We start from the raw sequence: 23,151 nt of genomic DNA on the forward strand, positions 1-23,151 counted from the left end.
TACATAAATATTTTACTTATCAGACACAATCCCCGAGCTGCAGTGGACACTAATTTCCAGCATCTTTTTTCCCATCAATGTATAATAAAGCATGATAGCTGTCCAACTCATACTGTTTCTATCTTTTAATAGTTTAAACGAATTATGAGGTACGAACTTCCTGAAAATCTTCTACTTGATACGTGGAGAACATTTGATTTTACAGTATATCAAGCATTCAGGTATTCTGTTTGATATATCAAGTAACAAACTTGATAGTATTTGATACATGGAGAATGTTTGATAACATAATTAACAAATGAGTTAATATGATATTTCAATACAATAAAGCCTTTCCACATTGCAGTCGGGCAGTGATGTAGTATGCAGACTACTTACTGGAGGGATTCTCAAAGGGTGAGCTACAAAGTTGTGTAACTTGCCACAAGAAAAATAAAAATACTTTTAATATTAGAGGAATATACAAAAAAAATTGGCATATTTAACAATATGGTTTATTAACATTAGAGGAGCACTTGTGTTGCAAATAATGCGTAGAAAGATCCTTAAATTTTTCATTCTTTTACGCCACTTTTATATTTTAACCGTTTAATAAGATTGTTTACTTTTGTACAACTACAAAAAAGCTACCGCAATTTTTGGTGAAGTTTCTCTCGTCTATTTTTAACGTGAGTCAACACAAAAATTATCCCTAATCGTAGAATAAGCTATCAATTATCTGCTTATAACAATGGTTGTTCCCTTCAAGTTCCTTCCTAACCTTCCGTAAAACGTTGTTAAATGCTTTCGGCAAATTGCACTAGGTCTTCCGATTTTACCGGAAGCTCTGTTTCGAAAACTATAACTATAAACTTCTCGTAGGTTAGTTGCTTCAATCTATCACTGTTTTGTCGGCCCCATCCAGCTGTTCTTTCCCTATCCAACAGATGTTAGTTATCTCGATCAGCTGTAAATGAACCAGAGTGTGCACTCACAAATGTGATTTTACAGCTCTTGAATTCATTTTTTTTTAAGCGAGGGGGGAAAATATAGCAGTAGCAAGTAATTTATATCCTTGTGATAAAAAAAAATAACTTACCGAGAATCAATCGAGCCAACAAAAGCATAGTTGTTATGAGTGTGTTGTGGCATAGCGTTTATTCGTAATTGAGCTAAAATTTCGCTGCCTGGCTACAGTTTCATGTGTACGTACCGAAATTAATATCAATTTTTATGTATAACAGTTGTTGTTGTTATTGTCTTGTCTATGAATTTCATGTAAGAATGGTTGCCAGAGGCTCAAGGACTTCTAGTTCCACCCCAATTTTGAGGCAGAACACCCCGGGGGATGGTCCGAGGGTCTCCTACTTCTCTCCCCTGCCATCAAACCACACGAGAGGACTTACATCTCGTCATAGATTTAGAGTGTCCCCATGCCACAGAAATACTAAACCCAGGCACTTCGGTACCGCAGTAGACTTCCCTAACCACTATACCGTCTGGGCGGCATTTATTACAGTCTTTAATACAATAAGAATAAGGAATATGAAATATGTACATGATATATATGTATATAAAGTGAAACGAAATAAACGTTCCGTCAACAATTTATTTAAATTATAAACATAATTCATTAGAACTTATTTAATAGATACATTATCATATTTTATATAAATGTGCAAGCAGTTTATTTAAAATAGCAGCATTTAAACATACCAGAAAATTATATTGATTATTGTATTTAATACATTTTTTTAAGAATTTATTTTTAAAAAATCTGATGCGGGCACCACATGACTTCCTGGTACGGAATATTAGATTCGTATGGACTATTAATATTCTACGAACTATTCTTTCAAAGCAACTAATCAATCTGAAATCAAAGTAAGAAACTGAACAAGTTTGGTTCAGAAAACTAGTAAGATTTTTTTCAAATCGTGGTGAGCAGCAAAGACAGAAAACCGACCTCCTTTAACATGCTGTGGGTGCGGAAAGTCTAGGTGTCCAGACTGTAACCCCCAAAGACTTCAAATTCAGTTAATTTTGGCACTAAAATTTCAATCCTGTTTATCTTACACGGACTGCTGTATTCCGAATTAGTATTGGAGTTGTTCCCAGTACTACCATCACCGACAGTGGTACTAGTCATTTAATCCCAAATGAATCTATCATATTCTGCAGCAACAAGGTGTACTATTTAAGAAGACGACCCTACAGGTGTCTCGCTGAAGGTTTGGTATCTGATAGTGAGATACTTCGCGCCAAACAAAGTATTCTTCTTGAAGGCAAAATTCCGCTGCTCTTTTTTGCCCGAAGTCAAAAATAACTTCACTCTACTAGGAATCGATTTTCTTCAAAAAGCTAAAATTGCGTTAAATCTTGATGAAAATAAGAGGAACTTTCCTGATGAACCTCGAAGAAAATATAGCTTTATTAAACCCTATTAGCCCAAAGGACTGGAAGAAACCATAGTTGCTGTAAACAATTGCTAACTACAAGGAAATATATGACAACAGTTTAACAACATCCCTAACAGCTTGAAATTGATGTATTGCTTAACAAATATCAGATTAATTTAGAAGTCAAACAACAAAAATCAGCGTTATATTTTCAAATTTTCACAGGACTAGTTTCGATGGTTTTACCGAACCCTCATCCTCAGCTGCAAAAGCGCAAATGAAATGTTCGGTAAAACCATCGAAACTAGTCCTGTGAAAATTTGAAAATATAACGCTGATTTTTGTTGTATGACTTCTAAATTAATATTTGTTCGGCGTGTTATTGTATATTAATTAAATATCAGATTATCTTCAAAGTAGGAGGCGTAGCTCAGTCGATAGAGCAGAAGACTCTTAAACTCGGGGTCATGAGCACTATTTTGGAACCGCTCATCTATAAAAACACACTTCGGCTAGCTTTTAAAGTATTTATTAACAGAACGCAAGTACAGTTACTAAGAAAATATACATCAAAACAGAACATACATCAAAACGGAATACCTAACATTGAGCATTAAATTTTCAGTCAAGGGTTATTAATATTGGTGAACCTATCTTCACTGCAGCTGGAGGTCGTGATTGTAAGTTGTCTAAATGGCATTGGATGAATAGTTCTGCTACTTCCAAATAGTTTTGTTACACTAACACTAAAACATAAACTTACATCAACCTAAACATTTGAATATGATGAATCGATAACAGAACTCGCCGAATAATATGCAATTGCAGGGGCAAACTGTTCATGATATTATTAAGCAAGAAAATTGTTGTGGACACCACATGACTTCCTTGTACGGCCTATTAAGTTATAAACATTTTTTTTACTGCGCTTCCTTTAAACTTATTTCCTCGTATTATTCTAACACAGTTAGTTGATCCTTCAAGGTAAGTTGAAAATTAAAATCTGCAAACTTTAAAGTTAAATGTCCCGGTCAATTTTTGTCGAGGTCAAACTTCTTGCATTTTTATTTTATTTTTTTTTCCATAACGAATATAAAAACTTTCCTATATACACGTATAAAAACCCGCAGACTGCATTAAAAGTTATATCTCATTATTTGCCCAAAAATGTTTTTTAGTTTAACATTGCCAAAACATGAATATTTTCATCATTTAAAACACTTCTGTAACTGGAAATATATGATTGCTACAAACGACTGCAAAAATAAAGGTTGGGTAAGGATTTTCAAGCTTGAAAAAGAGATTAGGAGTGCCTATATATATATGTAAATTTTGGTATTGCCGATTACAATAAAAAAGGGAGGTGCGCAACTAGCAGTCCATATACAAAATTTCAACTTTCTGCGGCTAATTATTTTTGAGTTATGCTAGATATGTACGTACAGACGTAACGAAAAATTCCATTTTGAATCCATTTTACAAATCGAATCCATTTCCATTTTGAATCCATTTCTCTTTTTAATTTTTATGCGTTTTGGAAAACGAAGCCCTTTATTTTGGCCGATACGTACAAATGTCATGCCAAAAATTCGTCCAAATGTATTCAGGAACGATAAAAATAAATATATTTTTGTTGAAATATGACATCCATAATTTTTACGATTACAATACGCCCTTTACTTAGCACAAGAAGGTAAAAATACTGAGTGAAAATGCTTTGACATGGGAAAAGATAATGTTGAAAGCAGAGGCGGGTTAAGCGGCTCGCAAACCTGGCGGCCGCCAGGGACCCCCGAGCTTCGAAGTGCCCCGTGAGGACACGGTCATCTGGAAATAAAGCTTTTCTAATTAAAAAACAAATATCACTTAAAATTTTTTACTATAATTAGCTCAATAAAATAATGTATTCATTAGTCCATTTTACTTAAGAAAAAACAAATCATAAAAGAACTGACACTTTAAATTTTGTCACGTTCTAGTTTTTTATTTTTCCTGTTCTTAGAAATTGTATATTGAAACATACCGAAAACGACTACACCTGTAGTTCCCAGCAATTTTGCGCTGTCGTACAGAGGATTGCCTCATAGAAAATGATCACCATTGATGTTCTTATTTGTTCATTTTCCAAGAAGTGCTGGTTAGTTTCAGATACTTTCAGGCAGTGGAAGCTGTGAAAAGTTTCTAAGTTTGACAGACGATCTGTTGCTGACAACTGTGGATGAGTCATTAAGCTTCAAAGGACTTCTTGATTTTCTAACTAAATTTACCGGTATTATGCACAAAAGTCGTCAACGCTTGTTATAAAATCAAACCTCTGCCATACGCCTCTAACATTTTAAGCAATGCTTGCTCTCTTTAGTATTCAGGTTGACTTCTTCAATGGAGTTTCAGTTTGCTTTGTTAATGTTTATACGAGAAAAAATCACTCCTATTCTTCATTTGTTAAACTTGTAAGTATAAGAATTTATAATGATATTTGAATAATATAATGTTACTTATAATGTAATAATATAATATCATATATGTTTTGTTTTACAATAATGTTCGCGATTTAGATGGCATTTCAGTTTTATTACAATTTAAAAATTTACCATATTATGAAGGTTTATTAGAATTTTAAAATTACAATATTTTGATTGAAAGTAAATGTTCTCAAATTTAAACATTCTTTTAATTTAGTTTCATTTAATAATACTAGAAATTTTTTTCTGGTACTTATATTTTAATTTTGGATAAAATCCGATGTGGAATAAAACAATGAAACTTCCGGGGGAAGAAAAGTAACTGTAGTGGGGGCCACATCTTTATTTAAAAAAACGTGCAGATATGAGAGAATACCATAATAATTTGGAACACAGCTCTACAGAAAATCAATGTATGCTACCAACAAATCCCTACAATCAACTCAATGCAACCTAGTTAAAAGAGTTGATTTGTTAAAATCTTTGCAAAATTTTATTGCAGGATTCCATCATAAACTTTTGGACGTAGAAAAATAAGCAACTTCTATAACATCTTTGACATTTGAAGAGCGGAATCTCAGGCCACAAAAGGGAAAAAGAAATTATGAGAGTATTGAAGAATCTAAATCACTTTCAGAGCGCGATTTTGTTTTTAATTCTTTTAATGTTATTTGTGACTATATAATAACGGAACTTGCTCAAAGAAATGAAGTATTTTAAAATAAAATAGAAAATTTTAAAACATTCTTTAATTTAAATTTGTCGAATTTAGAACAAAATGTTCGTATAGAAAAATTAAAAGAGATTTATAAAAATGATATAAGTGTTATAGTAGAATTTGATGATGAAGTACAAAGAAAGCTTATTTTCAAAAGAAGATGAAGACAAATTTATTTCTGACACAGAAGTATATCATGCTGCCCGAGAAATGTCATCAACTTTTCCTAATGTAGATATTACTTTGAAAATTTTTTTGACCATTCCAGTTTCCAGCATCATGAGAAAGATCTTCCTCTATTTTAAAAAGCGTAAAAAACTATTTGAGAAGTAGGATGTCAGAAGAAAGTTTAAACAGTACGGCTATATTATATATGGAACAAGAAGTGTTAAACAATATGGCTACCTCGAAAATAATTAATGAATTTACTAGAACGAAATCAAAGGAAAAATTGACTAAACTTTCTGCTTAATAGTTATTTAATTTAATAAATAAATATTTTATAATTTTAAAATACTTCAGAAAATGTTGTAGCTATTTTATGTTTTACTTTTCTTTCCCATGGAATATTTAATTTTTTGATATAATTCTAATTTTTATGTATTTTAGTCTTTGTATGCAGTATTTTAGTCTTGAATAAATATACTAATATTTAGACTTGAAAATATTACCCATAATTTTATTAAGATATTAATAATATTAAGAAATAATGTGTATTTAATTATTTATTATACCTCAGCACTAATTGCGAACTTATATTTCAATCATATACGTAAGCAAATACTTTTTAGGGGACCCAAAAACATTTTGCCGCCAGGGGCCCCCATCTGGTTTAACCAGCTCCTGGCTGAAAGTATTTTTATCTGGTTCACTTAATACTTAGCGTTGTAACCCCGTTTTACTAACATTTTTAACCCCCCCCCCTCCGTGTGCACAATCATTACTCAAATTTTTGCAATATACCACACATACAGAAATAGGATAATTTTCATATATTGTCAAATGAATCCATAACTTGAAAAAGAGTCTAGGTATCTGGTTACAGCGATATTATTACCGCTGTAAATAGTAATGAATTCCAATGACCAGTAATTAATGTAACTAGTAATGAATTACAATGACCAGTAATTAATGCAGCCAGTAATGAATTACAATGACCAGTAATTAATGTAACCAGTAATGAATTACAATGAACAGATGTTTCGAACTAACACTTCATAAACATTACTCATATTATCATACTGTTCATCTTCACGCTAGCTACTTAATTTTTGACATTTAACTGAAACTTTTTGCACAGAAAGAGATAAATGCACAGCATTCAAAATTTGCGAAGCAATAAATAATGAAACACAATAAGGAATAAACGAACTATTTGTCAACCACTTCATTATTTCAAATTTACAAGGAGAGACCCCTAGCAGCAGAAGGCCGTTTCTTGTTCAACTTTTGTAGTATACGCGTAAAGCTTTATAGTGTTTATTTCATCTGTGTCCAGTAGGAGTTGCTTAATGTGATCACGGTTAACATTATCACTACTTTCTATCCTGACCTTTCGTAGGACTAACTTGAGTAGTATTATTTAACGTTAGGCACTCTTATGGTATGTATTTGCGAGAGCCGTACATCGGGTAAAATACCCATTAATCACGGCATACAGAAGGAAAGTTGAAGGTTTCTAAACCTTCTTACATAGTGCTGCCATCTAGTGCACGGTTAAACCACTAAAGTACATAGCAGAAGATACAGTGACAAGTGAAATAAGTCTGCGAAACACTGAAAAAGATAGGTATACTCTAATATTATGGATAGTTTCAAATTATGCAACAAATTCACCACAATTCAATTAAGCATAACAATCCCCCCACACGCAAAAAATAATGTACTGACTAGTCTTTCATCTAGTCTTCCTATCTACTAAATTCTTCGTTCCAAAGTACCTCCACTGTCATTTTATGGGCATCAGACATATATTTAAGAATAAACGTGCTTATGACTATTATGTCTATGACAATTCAGTGATGATGTAACAAGAATGAATAATGATTTGGGTCCTTCTAAAATGGGCGGGGGGGATTTTTCCCAACGGAGAATTGCATAGTTTCAGGTGAGAGGAATGCGGTTAGTTTTGTTTTGTTTTTTTATTTATTTACCTGTTCATTTATGAATATAAAATTAGTTTATGAATATAAAATTCCACTTTTTTAATAAAGTTTCGGTATTTATCAACATTTTCTATACTTCTTCTTGCTTTATTTATGAAACACATTAAGAAATAGTCTAAATTTAAATACAGATATATATATATGTGTGTGTGTGTGTGTGTGTGTGTAAAATGTAAAAAATACGATGACTCTACGCGAACAGGCAACCTCTAATTAACTTTCCGGAATTTCAGGATCTTCTCCCTAGATCAGTACTTTCGAGAACATTCTGGCATGTTATGTAATCGCTACTATACGTAGAGTTTGCGTCATTTTTCTTCAGACTGCTGCCTGCCAATCGCTGCTATAAGACCTTGCGCTGCTCTGTACTTCTTCTTCTCTTTGTTAAAATAGTTATGACGTCGAAAGCTTAAATTTAACCTTATTTTAATTTAAATCATTATTGGATATGTAATTTTAGAGAATAGAAAAGAACAGGGATCTGCCATTTTAAGTGAATAAAAATATGGAGTTTTCAAAAGTAAAATTCTGCTGTGTCTTCAATTCAGCTGCTTTCCACTTTGCAACAACAATACCCGGACTCTCATATAACCAGATTGCTAACCATCATCATTTCCAATGCACATCTACAGCAAATATCACAGCTAATTAATATATATATCATATATATATATATAAGCATAAAAAAAAAGTGCAACAACGCACTTCAAAATTACTCCTAAGAGATGGACTCACAGAAATCTAACTAGCGTGATACTAAACTGATAAGGCCAAAAGGCTTACTAGAGTGACCACGAAATAACAACGAAACGTGCGCTAGGCTAGAGAAACACGCTCTGAATAAATTGAGATAATCACACTTTTAAATAGCACTTCACTTAAACATCCTGGCGAGGGCATGTGAGGGGAGGTTTGAGAAGTTGAGAACAGGAAAACTTAAAATAAATTTGTAATGCAAATTAAGAAAAACCCTACAACATGTTTAAGTTTACAAGAAACTAACACTAAAGAACCAATGATATCTAAAGAAATAGTAGATTGAAAGTATTGGGAACAGATTTCTTTAAATCCAAGGAAGAGATTATCTAATAGTTATAGATTATTTTAGCCCCTCACATTTTCTCGCAGGATGTAAATTTAAAGTTAAATGAAGTGCGCTTAAACGGGCGAATCTCTGAGTTTTCGCTAGCCAGCGCACATTTCGTTGCTATTTCGCTGTTACGCTAATAAGCTTCTTGGCCATTCCGGATTATCATCACGCCTGTTAGGTTTTGTGAGTCAACCTGTTAGGCATATTTTAACGTGCTAATCCAGCACTACTTTATTTTAGATTTTGATTTGAATTATTCTACGTTTTAGTTTCAACACAAGTTGACGGTACTATTGTAAAGCACGAAGACCGTGCTTTTCTGTTAATTATTTGAATTAAGTAAAGGGTTAATTTTCCCCCTTCTTTTGTGCTGGTAATTTATTCACGCTTACGCGAAAGTTCGCCAGGTTCATTGTAGGATCTTATTTAGTTTATATGGATTAACAGAGACAGATCTTACAGTCCACAATATAGTTGCAAAAAATTTAAAGAATTTGCAAGGAGATGGAATTTTGAAACCAGAACATCAAGTCCAAATTACACACAATCTAATGGAATGGTTGAAAGATATATTAAAACTGTCAAGCGAATGTTAGAAAAAGCTGTAGTTGACAACAAAGATCCATATTTAATATTACTTGAATATCGTAACTCGCCTATTTCAGATGAAAGTAAGTCACCTTCATAATTAATGTTTGGAAGAAAAGTAAATGGATTGACGCCTATAAAAGAGAATTTCATCCAAACTAAACGATATGAAGACCATAAAAAACATTTACTGAAAAGACAAATCTTACAAAAAAAGCTATTATGATAGGAATGCAAAACCATTAAAACCACTGAAAATAAGAGATCATGTGTTATATAAAAGAGAAAGGGAAAAAACTAAATGAAAATGGGAAAATTATAGAAGAAGCAGAAAGACAACGTTCATACAGGATTATAAAAACAGATGGAAGAATTGTAGAAAGAAACCGAAGAGACATTCTTAAAGGAATTAATCAGAAAGAGTTTGCAATGAAAAACAACAGTGAAAATGAAAGTCATGAAGATGTCGATGAACCCGAAATACCTGTGATTAGTAGGAGCACTTCAAATTTAGATGTGACTGTAAGTTCTTCAAAACCTAACAGAAGTGTTGTGCCAACGTATTTGCCGTACGTGGAGACCCGTGTCGCTGGAAAGGAGGGACCTGATAGTTGAGGGGCGAGGTACTGTCCCCAACACTCTGCTTTGGCCTCTGCTTCAGCTAAACGGGAGGCACCTTAGTCGTCCACACGGGTGTCAATTGGTTGGTCACTAGTCCTTGTGTCAGTGGCTTGGGGAATAAGCTTTCGGAAAAGCCGACTGTGGGACCTCAGTTTACGTATACGTCTGGCTAGCCCTAACACAGGAATCTGTGTTCCCTTGTTGCTCTCCGTGGTGGACGGGCCGTCGGAACCGAATCTTTTCTCTTTCAATCTTAAAAATCTTTTCATCTTAAAAAAAAACTGACTCAAATGAAACCAACCAAGATATAGAAATTATTGAGAAATCTATTAGCAAGAAAATCCGTACCGATACAAATGCCAAAGAAACTACTGATTGTTGTGTTTCTAATGCCTCTGGAGAATCGCAAAAGATGTCTCCTTTCCTGGAAAGCAAACACCTGGTAAGTATTCATTCATGCATGGGTGAGCCAAGGAAAATAAAGCGTCTCCGTTCTGGAGACCTACTTATTGATACCGTTTCGGCCACCCAGTCTGCTCCACTTTTGCATCAAACCAAACTTGGACAAGTACCTATAACTGTTTCAACGCACAAAACAATTGAGCCATAGTCCAGTCTAGAGCGAACAAGCGCTCTGTAAATGAGAAGCATTGAGCAACGCTCTGCACCCCAGGAGGTGTTCGCCAACACTTATAAAATATTTAGTGTTTTTAAACACTTCTTTCTCAGGTTTAAAATATGAGAAAGGAAAGTCAATTTTCGGTCGAACGTCACTTCTAAAAATTTTACTTCAGGCGCAACTAAATAATTGTACCATTCAGATATATCTCAGGCTCAGGATGGAGACGTCGCTTCCTGCACGCACAAAGTTTTCTGTTTCGAAAATGTAAATCCTTGTTTGTCTGGCCATTCTTGGATCTTATTCAGAGCCATCTGCAATTGCCTCTCACCGTATCTCATGTCTGGCCCTCGACAGCTAATCTGTAAATCACCAACATAAAGAGATCCCAAGATGGTGGGAGGAAGTTCTTTTAATACAGAGTTTATTTTTAAACTGAACAGGGTTTCACTAAGCACACAGCCTTGAGGCACACCCTCTTCCTGTTGAAAAACATCCGACAAAACAGAGCCAATCCTTACTTGAAATGTTCTAGCGTTCAAGAAATTCTGAATGAAAATTGGTAAGTTGCCGCTCAAGCCACTTTCGCGAAGATCCCGAAGTATACCGTATCTCCATGCCTTATCATAAGCTTTCTCAATGTCAAAGAATACCGAGACAAGGTGACTTCTTACAAAAGCTTTTAAAATGGATGTTTCTAAGAGGAGCATGTTATCTACGGTTGTTCTCCACTTTCGAAAACCGCTTTGATAAGGCGAAATAATATTATTCTTTTCCAAGAAGTAGACTAGGCGGCTGTTTACCATTTTTTTTTTCAAACAGTTTGCATACGCAACTCGTAAGGACAATTGGCCAGTAGTTGGAAGAATTCCTTGGATCTTTCCCTGGATTAGCAATAGGAATTATAACAGCTCTCCTCCATGCACAGGGAAAAGTACGCTCCTTCCACACTCTATTATAAAGAGTGAGAAGGGCATTCAGTGACTTGGAGGACAGATGCTTTAGCATTTCGTAATTCACGCCATCAAGACCCGGAGAAGACCTATGCGTCTGCAACAAAACTTTCCTTAATTCAAGCATAGTAAAGTCTCTATTGTAAGGCTCAGATTTGGAAGAGTTGAATGCGATGGGATTTATTTCAGAATGCTGCTTGATAGAGAGAAATGCAGGTGAATAGTTTCTGCTGGAAGAAACGGCAACAAATGTCTCACCAATAGTATTCGCAATTTCTTCTATGGAGCTAATCACTCGGCCATCTTTTTCCAAAAAGGAAAGAGAGTGGTCTTTATATATTCTGCATGCTTTTCGAACTCTTTCCCAAACCCGCTTACTAGGCGTAGAGAATGTTATTGACGACACATATGAAATCTAAGAATTCCTTTAGCTCTGCATTCTTAGTTTTCGTGCATTTGCTTTGACTCTTTTAAATGTATAAGGTTTCGCATAATAGGATATCTACGAAAAATTCCCCATGCTTTTTTCTGTTTTTTCAGTACTTCATGGCAGACGCGATTCCACCATGGTTTCGAATATTTTAGTACTTTTCCTGATGTTCTAGGAATGGAAAGTATAGCTGCCTGAATGATAGAATTAGTAACAGCTTCAACAGTGTCATTGATATGCACATCTACCATTTTATCTGTGAGCTATGCAACGGAAGAGAAGAGTTCCCAGTCTGCCCTATCGCGTATGAACCGAGAGGATCTCGACATGTGGTTTGCTCCTCTTCGTGCTAGAGATACTAAAATGGGATATTCATCGCTGTTGTAAAGATCATTTCCCACACTAAAAGTGCAAAATGACAACAGAGATGGTGAACAGATGGCAAGGTCGATAGCGTGGAATGTCCTTGAAGGCTCATGGAAGTAAGTATCCTGCCCATTATTCAGAGACAAAGGCAACAAAAATCTTCAATCATTCGCTCAATTTTACTTACCAAGAGCGGACTATGGCCGTTAAAATCCCCTATTATGATAAAGGGCTCAGGCAGCTGCTGTATGAGGTCACTTAAATGCTGTTGATCAACGTGCTCATTTAGAGGCAAGTAAAGAGAAACGACTGAAACCACAATATGAAAATTTACCCGCATAGCGACAACTTGGAGGGATGTTGTCAAAGGAAGTATATCTGATGGATAGTCAAGTGAGGTGAGGAGACCTACACCTCCACTGGCACGTTCACATGCAAGATTGTCTTTCCTGACAAACGAAAACCTCAGAAGTTTTGCTTCTTGTTCCGGTTTCAAGTTTGTTTCCTGTATCGCCAAGCACACAGGGGGATGAGCATTGACTACACTTTTGATGTCAGCAAAATTTCAGTGGAATCAGCGACAGTTCCATGAGACCAGGGTGGCTATTATGATTTATGTTTGTTTTTCCTGTGCTGCTTTTTTGTTTTTCGTGGAAGTAGATGCTTGGGAACATCTACCCCCTCTTCTACTTCCATACTATCTGAATGTAAAGATTCAGATAGCATATCTTCAAATGAACTATCACTATTGCTTCTATTTTTGGTTACTATTTTTTGGAGGCAAATTTTGGGGTTTGCTCTGGATTGCTATTTCTCTTATTTTGTACGACATGAGTTCGAGTTTCCTTTTTCTGGCTTGCAATCTGCTGGGTTTTATTTGGTGGAGTCTGTGCATTTATCAAAGTTTGAGTGGCAATGGTACGGGGTGCTTTAACAGTACTAGCATATGATATATTTGGTTGAAGTTGTGAGCATTGAAACAGCATTCTGGCTTCTTCATAGAAGATGTTTCTGGTGACTTTTGCCGTCTGTACTTCCTTTTCTGTTTTCCATTTTGGACAGGAACGAGAAAATGCTGGATGATCGCCCTTGCAATTTACACACAATGCCGCTGCGGTGCAATTATCATCAGTATCGTGACCAACTGATGAGCATCGAACACAAGTCAGGCTGCCACGACAGGATGTTTTAGAGTGACCAAACCGCTAGCATTGGAAGCATCGCATTGGGTTGGGAATATATGGTTTTACGGGACAGTTCAGATACCCAGCATTTATATTCTTTGGCAGGTCAAGCGATTTGAAGGTCAGGATCACGTGTTTTGTGTCAATCAACTGACCTTCCTTACGAATCTTGATCCGCTTAGCAGCACAAAGCTTTTGGTCAGCTAACTCTGAAACGAACTCTTCTTCTGAAACGAACATAACGTCGATTTCCGAGATCACGCCTCTACAGAAGGTTTAGTATTTTTCCTGTTTTAGTATGTTTCTAAGAGGAGCATGTTATCTACGTTTGTTCTCCACTTTCGAAAACCGCTTTGATAAGGCGAAATAATATTATTCTTTTTCAAGAAGTAGACTAGGCGGCTGTTGCTTCTAAATAGGAATAATTAGTATTTTTCCTGTTTAGTATGTTTCTAAGAGGAGCATGTTATCTACGGTTGTTCTCCACTTTCGAAAACCGCTTTGATAAGGCGAAATAATATTATTCTTTTCCAAGAAGTAGACTAGGCGGCTGTTGCGAAATAATATTATTCTTTTCCAAGAAGTAGACTATCACTATTGCTTCTATTTTTGGAGGCAAATTTTGGGGTTTGCTCTGGATTGCTATTTCTTTTATTTTGTACGACATGAGTTCGAGTTTCCTTTTTCTGGCTTGCAATCTGCTGGGTTTTATTTGGTGGAGTCTGTGCATTTATCAAAGTTTGAGTGGCAATGGTACGGGGTGCTTTAACAGTACTAGCATATGATATATTTGGTTGAAGTTGTGAGCATTGAACCGGCATTCTGGCTTCTTCATAGAAGATGTTTCTGGTGACTTTTGCCGTCTGTACTTCCTTTTCTGTTTTCCATTTTGGACAGGAACGAAGAACTTCCTCCCACCATCTTGGGATCTCTTTATGTTGGTGATTTACAGATTAGCTGTCGAGGGCCAGACATGAGATACGTAGAGAGGCAATTGCAGATGGCTCTGAATAAGATCCAAGAATGGCCAAACAAACAAGGATTTACATTTTCGAAACAGAAAACTTTGTGCGTGCAGGAAGCGACGTCTCCATCCTGAGCCTGAGATATATCTGAATGTTACAATTATTCTAGTTGCGCCTGAAGTAAAATTTTTAGGAGTGACGTTCGACCGAAAATTGACTTTCCTTTCTCATATTTTAAACCTGAGAAAGAAGTGTTTAAAAAGACTAAATATTTTATAAGTGTTGGCGAACACCTCCTGGGGTGCAGAGCGTTGCTCAATGCTTTTCATTTACAGAACACTTGTTCGCTCTAGACTGAACTATGGCTCAATTGTTTACGGATCCGCTCGATCATCAGTATTTTGAAAACTAGATCCTGTTCACCATTAAGCTCTGCGGATTTGTTCAGGAGCTTTCAAGAATTTTCCTGTCCAGAGCCTGTATGTTGACTCTAACGAACCATCACTTTATCTGAGGCGTGAGCAATTGTCCCTTTTGCAATATTTTAATATTCTATCGCAACCTGAACATCCTAATAAGCTGTGCTTACTCGATAATGTGTGTAACACTTAATTTGAAACACGTCCATCCTGTGTTCCTACCTTTCCTTTAAGAGTTCGCCCTGTCATTGAGGAACTTTCTCTCTGATATACGCCCCCAAGCAGAACAGAACTTTAAAATCCCACCTTGGGAAGATGCACGAATTCAGTTTCTTGATGTTTTCAAGCATCACCTGAAGGCAAGCACCAACGAGATCATTTACAGACAACTCTTCACTGAGCACAGGCAAAAATATAACAGTTACCCGATATATACAGATGGATCCAAGTCAAGTGATCATGTCGGGATGGCATTTGTATCTGAAGATTACATAGAGGGCAGCTGCTTGCACCATGCTTTCTCAGTCCTAATATCTAAACTAACTGCAATATATTATGGTCTTTTGTACATCTCAAAGCTCTGCCACAAAAAGTTCATAGTTTAACCAGACTCATATAGTGCTCTTAAATCGTTGGAAGCTTTTCCCAACACTCAGAATTCTGTGGTAGTGGATGTTATCAAGATTCATATAAACTTAACGATTCGAGGATATGAAGTCCTGTACTGCTGGCTTCCTAGGCATGCGGGAATAAAGGGAAATGAGCTTGCAGATATCGCAGCAAAATCTGCTGTTGAACTGTCCAGTCGCCTTATCCCTTTTAGAGACATCTGGTGTGTCATCAAATGGAAGATCCGAAAAAAATGGCAGCAAATTTGGGACGTTCAGCTTCACAAGTTAAAAAATGTAAAGCCTAGAATTGAGCATTGGGATTTTGCTGGAAATCGTGAGGAGGAAGTTCTTTTGACTCACCTCAGAATTGGTCATACTAGAGTGACGCATAACTATCTTCTGGAAGGTGAAAATGAGCCTATTTGTTTGAATTGTAATGTTTGTGTATCTGTCCGTCATATTTTAATTGAGTTTCTATGTTTCAATAGTCTTCGTCAGAAATATTTTAATAGCTGTGACTTACCTCTCGACCGTTTAATTGGAAGAGAGGTCAATTATAATTTATTTTATTATTTAAAAGAGGCTGGCTTTTATTACCTAATGTAATTTGTTTTGACAATTGTGTCTTGGATTTTAATGTGTGCTTTCACCTTGTTTTTATGTAACTTCATCCTCTGGATTGGGTACATTTGTCCACTTGTTTTTATTTATTGTATTTTAATTTCATCAATTGTAATTATACCATCTCGTGTTTGGCGCGTTATAATCATCTTTGGTTTTGCGCCAATAACCTCTCACTCACTCACTATTCATTTGGATAAAAGGGTTATTTTCGATAATAACAATAGCAATGTCAAATGGCTGAAAAGAAATTTGCTATTATATACTGAAAAAATAAAAAGGCACCCTCAGTTAAAATAAAATATTCTAAATTGTAATGCTAAAAACCAAGTTAAGATGTTAGGAACTTTTGCAGAATGCCCATCTAGAATCCTCATGAATGGCTAGATCAAATTCTTTTTCTTACATTGCTAATTCTAGCAGGGTTGCTTTAATGCCTTCATTATTTGAGGATCAAACTCCAGATTTATGGCTAATTGGAATGAAGGTCTCTATTGTATCATAATCTTGTACTGATTTCTAACGTTTGTCAGTTGTAAGGGTTAGGATATTATTTCATCATAAATGACTGCAACATGAAGACTTATGTGCTCATTTAATAAAGAAAATATTTTAAATGCAACTGTGCATTTATTTTACTGGATTGCTTAAGAAGCTTACAAGAGACATTTTCTTCAAGTGGTTATACTTTTTATTTTGCCAGGAGACCAAATCCAACTTACTGAAAACACCAAGTATCTCAGAAGTTTCTTCTGAGGTGTTTAAAAAAGTTGTATATATTTTTGAATAAATACAGCTGAGATGTGAATAATAAGGAAGACAACAAAACATCAAAAAGTGGTAAAAAGATTTAATACAATTTCATCTCACACAAATTCTGTATTGTTTGCTCCTGCATATATAACTTCAGACTCCAATCATCAGCCCACCATATCAAATGTGATACAGGAGTGAAGTGTCACTAGCATCTACCATAGAATATTTCATACACTAAAAATGGAACATCATAATTTAGATTTCAGAAATACATAAATGATGCTAGAAAGATGTGAAACATAACTGAAGGAAATGTCTTATGGTCTAACTTTGTTGTTATACTATTTAGTATTTTTCTATGAATGTAAAATGTGCAATGCTAATTAGTGTACTGTTTCAGAGTTAAAAACAGTTTTACACTGTGGCTTTAAGTGTGGCAACAGAGTAAAATTTGTATGTCTCTTATGAATATTTTAGTTTTCTGCTTAGAAATAACTTAAATGTACTTAATATAATCATTGTTACTAATATTGCACTTTGTCTTAATTTTTATTTTAATTTGTAAATATCAGGATTTTCAATTTATATATAAATTTTAATAATATATACATACACACATTATTTGTATGTGTGAGATGTTGCAGTTTTGGTGGAAGTTGAAACCAAATGAGTAGCAGTTGTGATAGGGATGGAAATAGCAGATAGCTTGAAACTGTTATCTACATGGAATAATGGAATTGCAGACAAACATGCTAAGTTCAACACATAATTTATTAATTTATTAGGACATATCTTTGATTAATACAACACTGGGGTTGCTATAAAAGCCCCACCATTTCTATATATGCAGCTTACATTTCGAACAGTTGAAACACACAGCTAAGGAAGAGACATGGCTTTCCTAGGCATAAGCAAACAGCTAAAGAGAATAAGAACCAGCAAGTTCTTTGGCACAAGGCAGCTGAACTCCTCTACTTGAAAATTCTCGGTCTGAGTTCTAAATGACGACCTGATAAAAGCTAACAGCAATGCGAAGAAAAGAAATGTAGCATCAATGCAGATGTGAAGAGGGTTGTATTTATACTTAGATCAGAAAGTTAAAGATCTTTTGCCAATTAAGTGTTTTTCCTGTTTTATATTTTACATAATCCCCTTCAAGGGAAAAAAAGAGCCTAGTAACAAAGAACACTTTTTAAAGATAAAGTGTAATAGCAGCAACGAATTCTTAAGAGTCCCATTAAATTCAGTATTTCAATTCAAAATTCTTTTTTTAAGAGTCCACATAATCCTAATTCTTCAGGAGAAGATTTTTGTTCTTACAGAGTATCACAAATAAAAGCTTTTCACACAAAGCAGTTGAAATATTTATACTCGGGAATTCTTCGAGTTCTAAATGATGATTGGATTAAAGCTCACAGCAATTCCGATCTCTGCATGGAAAGAAATGCTGTGTTAAAGCAGCTGTGAACGGGGTTGTATTTATATTTAGATCAGAAATCGAAAGATCTATATTCAATTAAGTGTCTTTCATGTTTTACATTTTACATATAATAAAAATACACACAAATGTTGTTAAATAGAATTCATTGCTAACATATCAGCTTTAAAATTAATAGAATCTTTCTTATATTTTATATCAAAATAATACAGAGATAATTTTAAAGGCCATCGAAATAAATCAATCTGTAGGGCCTTTTATAAAGACAAACTAAAACAGCATGACCAGTATATACAGTAAAATGATTTCCATGCAAATAGTAACAAATCTTTTGTAGAGCACCTTCAACTGCTAGATATTCCAATTCAGTAATTGCATTTAAGCATTTTTTTTCTTTTTGAAAAACTATAATGTTATGCAAATATTAACTACTGCTAATAAACCACCTCCAATCCATTACAGCTATCTGTCTAATCTATTACAACTCAAATTGTGTCGTCCAGTAATAAAATTAACTGAATTTATGGCTATGTGTGTCTGCAAAACCATCATCTAGCCCCTATGCTGCCCTGTAATTATACTTTATAAAAGAGATGGGGAAAAAATGCTAAAATTTGATCACATATTGATTATAGTAAACTTAAACGAACTCATTAAAATGGATTCGAAATCTATACCTGGAATAGATGTAGTACTAGACCAATTAACACATGCAAAAGCATTTTCTACATTAGATCTAGCATCTGGATATTGGCACATAAAATTACATGTAAAAATTAACGAAAAATAAGAATTTACAACCAGTTTTGATCTTTATGAATTCAACAGACTGCCTTTTGGGGGAAAAATTTCCCAGCTGTTTTAAAAAGTTCTGATCACAAATTTTAAATAAATATCAAATTCAGCTTGTTTTAAATTATTTTGATAACATCATAATATTTTCCAAGAATTTTGTGAATATTAATTTTACGAATTTACACATAAAATGACTCAACAACCACATACACATACAAAAATGTGTTTGTAAACTTATGTGGAATCCATTAAAATGGGGAATGACATTTTTAAAATCATTTTACAAGTCACAATCAAAACCAAGCAGAGAGCTCTGAATTGTGTTGAAACTTGGACAAAGAGAATTCACTTCCGAAACAAAATTATTGTAAAATAAACGACATTATTTCACTGAAAATTTAGGCTCACTGAGTTGGAAAATATATGGCTAATTTTATTATTAAATCAAGAATGTTCTAATAGCTCAGTTTTTACGTTTTCAACAATCGTGAATTTGGTGCTCTACTTATTTGTTTTCAGAGAAACTTCAACCATCCCACCAAATATTATATCCCACATTTCAAATTTAACATGTTTTCCCATTGTGATAACACCAAACATGATATAATTAAAACTGTGCAGTTAACAAGCACTGCAACAAATAAGAGTTTTTACCATATATTCTTAATTTTCTAGACCAGGAGTAAAGTTTTTTGGAGATTCTGACTCCAATGCTCAATAAAAATATACTAAGGGCCTTGCTCTGTAACAAAAATAAATCAAAGACAGCACAGAGAATTTAATTAAGAAATTTTCATTTTCCCTTGCATCTGCACGGTGCTGAAGAAGTGAAAAGTCAGACACTATTTAATCTCAAGCTATAGAAGCTGTGTGTCATTATGATGCGTCTATCTGTGAGGTTATCGATGTGATTGTATCCATTGTTTCCTCCAGCATAGTGTGGCAATGTGCTACATGGAATCCAAATATGGAATGTAGCTGTCAAATACAGGAACAGGAGTCCTTTAGAGTCCTAGACAGTATCAACTATGAAGTAATGCATTGACTAGTAGTCAAGTGCTTGAATACTTAATTTAATCCAAAGTAGACATGAAGTAATACAACAATTATCACTGTAAGTTTACACTAAATCAAGTTATCACCCTGTTATCTATCTTAAGTTTTTTTCTCACATGTCATAGGCTGACATGCGCTGTTCATCCCATCTATTAAAGTAAGTTTGAGGTTTGGTTTGATTTATTCGATTACAGCTAAAGGCCAGTTTACATCTGTCAAAGCAGCTCGTAGCGAGCCGCTCGTCCGGGCGTTTCGAACCGAGTGAACGGACCTGTACTCTGATAGATTGTTTACACCAATCAGAGTGGACTGACAACTCGCCTCCGTTTGTTTACGAAATGGATACCAACGTCGCAGCTGCAGGAAAGAACATGCATTGAACATACATACATAGATGTTCTTTGGCTGCAGTGCTTGAAGTCTGCGAAGCAGTTTCAAACGAATTAATTTCTCTCTTGGGAGGGAAAAAAAAAAGAAAAGGAAATTGGTACGTGACTGGGTAGCTTGCCGCGATGAATTAGGAGTATCAAATGAACTATTAAATGAATTTCGGACGAGAATGTCCAAAGTTACAAAAATGTTATTGCATATCAGATACAAGAATTTAAAAGAAACTCAGTTTGAGAGAAGTTATTTAGTCAACTGTAGTTACTGAAATTCAAATTAACAAAGTTTTTATACAACTGTTTATTTACACCTAATTAATCATTTACAAAATAATGTAAAAGTAATAATGTGTTTTATTATTTATTAATAGAAAGAATATATTTAATAATGGTTAAATATAGTGATTATACTTTACTTTTAAAATGCTAAAACGGATAGTTTAAGAAGATTAGAATTCATCTAGCATAATTTGTATAAACCTTAATACACCTTCAGTACTTGCACTCACACATTCAAGCTGAACATGTTTCACATCCAAGCTGAATTGTAACGAATTATAGCGCAGAATGTTTTTATACAAAGCAAGAAATTTAAATATCCCCAATAAAACAGATCTACATATCTTTTTCATAATCCCATTTTTATTTTTATAGTTTATAATATCATATTTATTGCATCCTCATGTAGGGATGCTTGTAGAAAAATGAATATAAGCTCACATAATTATAGAAGTAAAACACTTTAAAATGCATATGCATTAAAAAATGCCATGGTTTAGCAATCGCTTAATCTCGGCATTATAGAACTCACTGTCACAACGTCCCTGCGAACGCTGCTTGGAGTAACTGCCTGGAGAGATTTTTCAACAGGTTCAAAGTAGAAACGGAAGCGCTGACTCATCTCCCCTACGTTTCTACTCTATCGAAGTGAGCGTTTACATTGTCAAAGTAATCATAAGGAGCGACTCGCTCCAAGCCACTCTGACAGGTGTAAACTGATCTTAAGTACTCAAGGGCTATCTGCCTAAGGGGAGGGATGCCTTCGTGTGCAAGGGAAACTGGCTTGAGTATATGCTACTCATGGGCAAAAACTCAAAAATGCTCATGCAGCCCTTTCGCAGGATTCAAACCTTGGACAAAATCAGTGAATTTACCGGTTCGCCCAAGTAAGTTCAATGAAAGCACCCATTAAAAATTATGTTTCAATTACATCCCCTATGCTCCTTTGGTTGGCTATTACATTTTAACTCTCAACACTCCAAAAACAATAATTCATTACTGACAAAAGTATAAGCTAAATTACCATTGCATTTAATGAAAACTGCATTTTGCGTTTATGTTTTAAACCAAAATATATTAAGAAAAGATGAAGTTAAATATTTTAATGTAGGAATCAAGCATTTTTTTTAAATACACCTGTATTTAGTTTGATAGATATCAACAGTTCCAAAAAGTATATTCATGATGTTTGTCTGACAGTTTTTTTTTTTTTTTTTCTTCTTCTTCTTTTTTCTTTTGTTGATAACACTTCTTGAAAGGGGGAAAAAAAGACTCAGAAAAATACCAGCTTCCAAAAGTGTTGCCATGAATGTAGAATATTCATGAAGCACTAGAAAATTTTCTTAAAAAGGTACACTTATAAAATTTAATTAAAACAAATTTTTTTTCTACTGAATATTCAGCTTCTGTGCATTCTATTTGCAATTGCATTTGGATGTTTATTCAAGTGACAATGGAGTGGCAAATACCGCTTCTTGAAATCGAATATCCAGTTATGAATAAAATCTAAATTAATGCTGCATACTTTTTGCTCATCACATGAAATGCCCAGAGTAAATTCCATTTTCCCGTTAATGCAAGACTCCCATTTTCAATTTAAGTTCAAATGTTGTCATTCTTTGAAACATCATTTAGTAATTGCTAGGGCCTTAAAACTATGTGTTCAATTGATTTAAGCAAGTGCCCATAATTATTAAAATCATCCAATTAAAATTTTCAAAATTCAAGATCATTTTCCTCATTTCTCAGTTATACTTGAAATTTGTTGTATCACCACGTTCTCAGGACCAGATGCCCATATTACAACCCCTTACCCCATATTACAAAATTGCATGCTTTTTTCCGTTCTATAACTAAAAATCTTTAGAAAGAAATGTTTCACATTTGACAACAAAATTCATACAGATACAATGACAACACTTTGCATGCTTTTCCAAAATGACTTCCGCCATGTGTTTCTAATCATTCTTTCTGTAAAGATGGCATTTAAAGTTACTTTTCCATAGCCCAAAAATTAAATAATATCCCTCTGAAGAAAACTGCACATGCTTACATATTTAAAAACAGTAATAAATGATAGATAATGAATCAGAAATAAGCCTTCAAAGAGATTATGATGTTCTCAAAAATGTTCAAGTTTTTGCAGCAATATTAACAGTATTATGAACATGTATTTTACGTAAAATTCAATATGGTATAATTATAACACTCGGGTGGAAAAAATTAAGGGAACAACTATAAAAACTCATGT

Source organism: Stegodyphus dumicola, chromosome 4 (assembly GCF_044657685.1).
Source record: "Stegodyphus dumicola isolate Sdum_Otavi_A_Nest chromosome 4, ASM4465768v1".
Classification (NCBI taxonomy): Eukaryota; Metazoa; Arthropoda; class Arachnida; order Araneae; family Eresidae; genus Stegodyphus; species Stegodyphus dumicola.